Source organism: Dermacentor andersoni, chromosome 2, assembly GCF_023375885.2.
Source record: "Dermacentor andersoni chromosome 2, qqDerAnde1_hic_scaffold, whole genome shotgun sequence".
NCBI classification, from domain to species: Eukaryota; Metazoa; Arthropoda; class Arachnida; order Ixodida; family Ixodidae; genus Dermacentor; species Dermacentor andersoni.
In genome coordinates, this window is record NC_092815.1 from 15,823,913 (window position 1) to 15,831,793 (window position 7,881).

The following is a 7,881-nucleotide window of genomic DNA, read 5'->3' on the forward strand; positions in this document are numbered from 1 at the left end:
ATGGGGCTCGTGGATGGAGGCGGTTTTCAGCACAAAGCCCGCTTCTTCGAACGCAGTCTAGCTGCAGCGACGGAGAGTGGGGGATGCGCGCCTTGTCCCCCAGTCGTAATTGGGTGGCAATTTTTCCTTGCAGCTCGCCATTCTTAACAATAGTCGATATCGCGATTATAAAAATAAACAAAGAGACAATTCGAGAGACATCATTAAGTGTAGTCCAACTCAGCGGTGGCGCGGTACGACGACTACAGTAAATACGAGGTTTGCGTATAACAGTGACGACGACTACACGCCGACGATGGCGGAACGACGGCCCTCCCGTCGTGGACGAGGTAATCCGGATGGTCCTCTTTTTCGGGAACCTATTCAGTCAAGATAACGTGGCGATGATAGGTCAGACACCACAGAATTTGGCTATGTAGTAGTAAATGACGGTGTAACTGTATCCTGTAATGTGTTTTTGGAGCTATGAGTGCAAATTAATATTGCAGTGTAGTTACGCAGCCGCTCGAAACAACAAGGAAGTAATCGCTTTGGCTATCGGCGCTGTCTTTCCCGGAGAAAGTTCCTTGTTACGCGCGATGCGTAAAAGCGGAAGTGCTTTACACCCGGTGCTTGTGTCGTAGGTGGAGCAACCGTGCCCCCTCCTGTTAACTACTGCGATATGAATTGCTCTTGCGGAGACGCTGTCGCCGGATCCTGCAGTGGCGGCAAATTAACCCGGAGGACAGACATGTGACGATTACGCGTGCAATTCCGCTTTAAGACGTTGGTATACGTGTTTACCAACAATTACATCTAACATTTTTTTTTCGATAGGTTGTACAGCAGCGGCCGAATTCTCGAAACTGCTTTTTCGTGTATACTGAGCCGTTTTCCGTTGGCCGCCTTCGCTATATACGTCCTATGTCACGACTGTCTGGCACCGGCTCTCACGATCGAACAATGTTGAATACTGGCCCAGATTCCAACAGCCGAAGTTGCGATCCTTCGGAGGCTTCGCACGAGGTATTGGATGCTGCATCGTACGTGTTTTGCAGTCCACCATTGCGCCCTCCCATGTGAACCGAATTTTAGACCTCTCCAGTGGAAGATAGCGCAAGTGTACTCCTTTCGATGATTTACTTGAACAGGCGGACATTACTTGCGTAATAAATCCAAGTCAAAATGACTGATTACCATAAAACCAATGATTAGCTTTAAAACTAATCATTTTAGGGCACATATGTTTCAATTTATGAATTGCAGCCGGTGAATTCGCAAGGCACATTCACTTCCTAAGTACGGTGCTGGCTTTGAGTTGGACGTGCGGCAGATATACAGTCGCCGTATTCCATCTTCCCTACCTAAGCCCTTCCACCCCTCACCACGTTGATGCCAATCACCTTACATGTCATTGCGATATATCTTTAATTCCGCTTGACGAAGTCGCTCACAGCTTTCTATTACTCATGTGGAAAAGTTAAAACGCCTGTGAAGTGCCAGATTCGTGTATGAGGCTAATCGTCCGAGACTTCGGCCTTAAAGCGCATACTCAATCCGTATGCACATTCTGGACTTAAAATTGAATGTCGGTTCTGCTTGGTGAACATAGTCCTGCAGCTTAATGCACACCATTTATCAGCTGTGTTTGTGCACTCTATCGCTCCGAGTCGTTAGTGTATAGATTATCGGGCGGCCATTTCACTTGCCGGCCGTGTCAGCGACCTCTTGCGTGCGAAAGCACGTACGAGTGCTTGCTGATAAATTCGATCCCTTTGTTAGGTTCCAAGCCCTTTCTCAGAATCGAGACCGACGGAGACTCAGAACTTCACGGGAAAGCTTGCCAGTGCGCCAAAAAATAAAAGAAGGCTGTGACGCTGTAGGGGAGAAACATGATCCGATTACGATTCGTACAGCGCGACCATTAGTGCGCACACAGAACGGGCGAACTGGTTAGCGTTACCGTTAGCGTAACGGGCCTTCGATTGATCATTGTGGCGGCATGTTTTATTTTGTGCTTGTTAAGGAAGCGTCTCAACGGAGAAGTTCCCCGTTATAGACGCTTTCCCGTATATTTAGCTCTGTCCTGTTAGTATCCCTGATTAGCTTCGAAGTCGCACCGTCGGCCCGGTCGCTTGGGTTTGTGCTTCTTTCGCATTTCTTTGTTTTTTGGTGAGAACGAACACGCCCCTCCGGCATACGCGTGCTGAATCCGCGTCGTTTCGCACAAAGTGGGACAAGAAAAGCAGAAGCCTTATTCTGTAATGATGGTTTTCCTTATCCCTACCCCTGCTTGAGGATATAATGTATAGTGCGAAGAAGCACTCACGTGGGGAAAAAAAAGAAAAGCAAAGCACGGATCGCATTAATAACGCGTCCTCCACATTTGGCGATGACTCGTGGTCTGCGCCCTGTGCTTCGAGGAAACCTCTTAAATAGCGAAAGGTTAGAAGCACGGAGTCGTGAGGTCACACTAGAAAGCCAGTGTTTCCACGAGGGAGAACGTAATGGTGAAGCCACGCGCACGACAAGGGACGCTGCATGCTCCCCTGCATGCCTGCAGTCGGCTTTGAATGCGTTAAATGTTCCAAACCTATGCACACTAGCGTGATGCCGCCGCTGCGAGCTTCGTCTTGCGCCACATTGTGGAAACGTTTCTTCAAGTCTTACATATACGAGGCGGTACCAGAATGTTTCGAGGGTGACTCTGCTCTGTATGGAAGGTGATTTATTTGTGCGCAATCAAACACTGTCGCCTTCAAATAGTCCCCTTGCGCAGCAATACAGGGCACCCAGTGTCCTTTCAACTTTGCGAATACGTCCTGGAAGTCTCTTTTTCGAAATGAGTCGAGCGCCCTGTGCGATTCGAGCTAAGTTTAAGCAGTTGGGTCAAAATGGCGACCTTTGAGCTGGGCATTTAGTTTTGGTAAGAGAGCTGTGTAAGCGGGAGCGAAACCTGACGAATGACTATAGTCTTTTGCGTCGAGGATCGTCACTATAGGTGTGCGGGCACAACCCTGAGACGAAGCAATAGTCGTCGCAGTGGAAAAGCGCACACGGCCTGCTTCTTCGAGGGGCGAAGTGCAACTGTCGGCGGTCCGGAGCAGCAGACCACGGTCAATAGCACACTTATACACAGGGTGTTTCAGCGAACACTTTCAAAAATCTTTAAAAGTTGCTGTGGCAGATATCCTAATTCTAGTTCATGAGCTGGTCTGTTCGAAGCGTCGGATAATACTCGCACAGAAAATTGAGATGCGAAATCGACTATTTATTTAAAAGAAATCACTAATGAAGTTTTTCAACTAATTACATTATGGCCCATATTGCAATTTACAAATTATAGCCGTGGAGTTCGCAAGGCGGGTCCACTTGGAACGAATTTTCAAGATGACACCAGTTTCGATATATAAATTCCCAAACTTTTGGGAGAAATGCATTGGCGTTCCAGTTAATTTGTTAACAGAACGTCGTTTCATGCACTGAAGCACGCAAGTATCTCGAATCGCAAAAGAGTGCTCTACTTATTCGAGAAAGAAAGAAATTGCAGGACAAATGCACAATGTGGCAGGACCGCTAGGAGCGCTGTGCTCAGGCTGCGCAAGAGGGCTATTGGGAAGGTGATAGGGTTCGCATGCACATAAGTAAATAGCTTCTTCAGAACAGAGCCATTCTCGAAGCCTTTTGATACTACCACGTACTAATATATCTCAGACTACTCGGCGCATGAAAGCTGGAGCTCGTAATGTCATTTTATAAGTAGCCATCGCTTAGAAACAAACGATAAACGAAAAATTAAAATAAGAGGAAGCGACGAAAAGACAAACTTGGTAAAGTGCTACTGCTTGTTTTCCAGAGAGACCAGGGAACGTATGGAAAAAGAAAAAAAGAAAGAAAGAAAGCCGTTGTTACGCTAGAAGTGTTCCTAAACTAAGATGACAGTAGAGATGTTGGACATACAATTAGCGAAGGAGGCTGGCCAATGGCAAATAGCGCTTACGAACGAAAATCTTCGCGAAACTGGCCTCAGACGTATTGTGGCCGGCAAGCGGGTATTAAGACAAGTACAGAGAAGTCTTGATATGCACTACACCCGCACGATGAAGGAACGACGGCGACGACGTGACGACGGAAGTGCGTTTGTGTTGGAGATCGCGCCGGGCGCTTGGGGGGCGTATACCACCTGGCGCCCCCGGCCGCCCCGATTTGCACTATATTTGATGCTTCTCTGAGAGCACTATGCCCGGGACGGCAATCGTGCAACGCAGCAGGCAGCAGGGTGCAGCAGTACCGGACACATTAAGTGTGGCCCAAGTTGCATAATCGGCAAAGCAGCAGCCGCTACATCACCCGATAAGTGGGAAGACGAGCCGAAGAAAGCTTCGCTATAAAGAAGGAGCAACAAATGGGACTGTCATGACCTAGTGAGGCTATACTAGTCATAGTGCAAACCAGAACGGAATTGTATATATATATAGCGGCAGCGCTACGGAGACGTCCCAGTATAGCGTTGCCGTTATACAATGAACCCCTCACGAACTCGCTTAGTTTTCCACTCTGATCCAGAACAGCCTCCCTGGCGTTGTATTTTGACACAGGTTCACCTCGCAATTAACCTGCCGACGTAATCGGCGTCAAAGTGACTGGAATGATCACGCGGCTAACAGGAAGTGCGCTGCTGCCAGGCTTCTTTCGGCTGGTTAGCTCGTGCTGCGTGGTTCAATCAGTCGACACGCACTGGAAGAGATGTTCCCAAAAGAGATCGTGAGGGAGTACGCGATGCGAGCCCCGGCGACGGGAGGAGCGCGCATTTGCATACAATCTCCGCGAGAAAGCGACTGGCGCAGCCTACTCGCACGAGCCTGCCACGAGAGACGGATCAGTCACGAATCGTCGTGGCCACCACTACCGAATCGTGGGCCCCGCGGTGGAGACACACGGCAATCGCGGTGCGTACGCGGCGCCGACCGGCTCGCATGCCTCGGCGTCCGCGGCGGTGCCCCGCGATGAATGCGAGGAATGTGAAGGATGTCGCTTGGTACGCGTGAGCAGCGGCTGCTGCTGCTGCCGTCGGTCGCCGGGCGATGCCACTGCACGAAAAAAAAAAAAAAAAAGAAAGGAGCACGGTCCTCCCGACGCGCGACCCACTTACGAGACGCCGCCAAAGCAGCAGCGTTGCGACTTGTCAGCTCGACTGTGCGTGCGTGAGCGAGACACCGACGTGCGTTTCTCTTCTTGCGCTCCTCTGGTCGCCTTTCAGTTTCAATTTCTCTCGTTCTGCCTTTCCCTGCTTGAGCAGGAGAAAGAGAGAGACACGCTTCCTCTTGGTCTCAGTGACATTCTGCCCTTCTGTCTATATCTCGGTTAGTTTCAGTGATATTGGGGCTGCTTGTGTCAATGCTTCCACACCCGCCGCGGTGGCTTAGCGGCTATGGTGTTGCGCGGCTAAGCGCGAGGTCGCGGAACCAAATCCCAGCCCTCGGCGGCCGTAATTTCGGTGGGGCCGGCGCAATGCAAAAGATGCCCCGACGCTAAGGATACTCACTAACGCTAAATTTGAGCACAGCTCCACGTCTTTTCGTTCCGCGATATATTGGCTGGCGCGGACGATCTGTCTCGTGCGGCACATTGCAAACGGAGCGAAGTTTGGTGCTACTGCCTCGCTAATCGGGAGATTGTGAGAGGCAGCGCGTTGGTGACGTGTGGGCGCGCTTCACAGCAGCCGCCGCAAACGGACCTGCGCTTATGCAGCGCTTTGTTTCCATATAAGATATCGGTGAATAACGCGCTCCAGACGACGGCGTGCTACTCTGGCGCCTTCCCATAGCGGTCGTCGCCGCAGAGCCGTCTTGCGAGGCACTAAGCTTTTCTTACGCTTCCGCCATACCCTCATCCTCCGCTTTTCCCCTCGCGCTCTCTTCGCTATCAACGTTTTTCATCCCCCGCTGCGCTCCGCGTTCGCATTTTTATCCTTTGCTGCGCTCGCTCGCTCGGTTACGCCAAAGGACGCCGACGCTAAACGCAGGAACAGGCGCCTAAGAGCGGCGCTCTAAAACGCCCGTGTCCCGTGCACTGGGGGCACGTTAAAGATCCCCTGGTGGTCAAAATATTCCGGAGTCCCCCATTACGGCATGCCTCATAATCAAATCGTGGTTTTGGCACGTAAACCTCAGAACTCAATTCATTGCTTCCACAACAACGGAACAACACGTCTCAGCGATAGTGTTATTCCGGCCCGAGCGTATTTGAAATGCCAGTATACCGGGACCTCTACCGGCACAGATAGGGATCGGACATTTCTTCTGACAGCAGGTTTTGATCGACACGCGTTCAGTACGTGAGCGGAGCACTCTCGCACCTTTCCACCTGTAAAACGATAGGACTATGCCAAGATGGTACAGGGGAAGCATGGAAAGTGTGGCGACCGCACTACCTGCATGTCAACCAGCTACGACAACCCTGTCGTTTCCGTAAGTTGACCGTTAGCTTCTGCTATAGGTTTAGAGCGCCATGCTGTGCAGGCTGGCAAGGATGGGGGGACAACATAAACGTATACTATGCTGGGGCGCGTACTGTCATCACGGTGCATTAATTCTGGGGCACTCTGTGCCCGTGGCTGGCGGCTGGGCCTTGCCTAGGAAGCTGCATCCTGCCCGGCCGTGGCAGTTGGTGACTGAGCACGACAGAGTAAAGATTTCATTTCATTTATTTTTAATTTATTTTACATTCAAGATATATACATATGTATAGCAGAGACGGGAGGGGCCATTAGACAGACTACTATGAGCAGGACAATATTCAGAAATACATACCGTGACAAAAATAGAGTGAACAGTAAGTATATGCAAGAAGTAACATGTGATGAACCTTATGAAATGCTTTAGCGAAATCTTGAGAATATGAAAGAAACCTCGGCGAATGCAATTTATGGTGTATGCCACAGACCATGCACCCGATAGCTCATCCACTTTCATATCCGAGCTACACGATAACGTTACCTCTAATCGATCCAAATATAACAAAGCCGACTTTTTTTCTTCTTGGTGACTTTAACTTTCCAGGCAGTGACTGGCAAAACTTCTTGCGAGACCAATCACGTGCATCTTGTGAATTCATTCTACTAACACTTGATTTTTCACTTGTTCAATTACCTGACCAACAACCAACCAACTCGTATCAATAACACTTTGAATATTGTTCTAACGTCCGCACCCGAGAGGGTTAACACTATCACTTTCACGGATGGGTTCAGGGACCACCGGCTACTACAACTCACAGTGCATATACCTTCATGCTCATATCACCTGAAGATTAAACAAGTATTTGATTATAAGAGAGCAAACGTCAGCGCTATTAACAATGGTCTGGAAAGCTTTATGTGCTCATTCTTGACAACCTTTTCTGAGCGGACAGTGAACGTCAATCGGTGTCTGTACAAAGAAAAGTTAATGGAATTAGCAGATGCGCATATACCAAAGATTGTCTTATTGATCCTAAGATTTTATTTCTCGTAAACGCATCGAAAGCATGGTTCGGTAAAACTCCTCGTACACTAAAAAAATGAAAAGAAGCGTCTCTACAGGGCTGCCAAACGTGAGGACACACCTGTATTTTGGAGCAAACATAAAATTTGTGATAAAGCCTACTGCAATGCTCTGCGTCAAGCTAAGCATATGTGCTTGCTATTTGCAATGTCTGCTTAATAACGTACCCCAAAAATTATTGGAAAACGATCTCTCCTGCCAAACATTCCGACATTTCACCACTGCGTGATAGTTATGGCTTGCCGATTGCACGAGAGCTCTCTGCATCTGTTTTTAACAATTGCCTGACGACCGTACTTACAAAGTAAGACCATTCGCAAATACCAACATCCATCGAACTCGACTATTCATACATGGC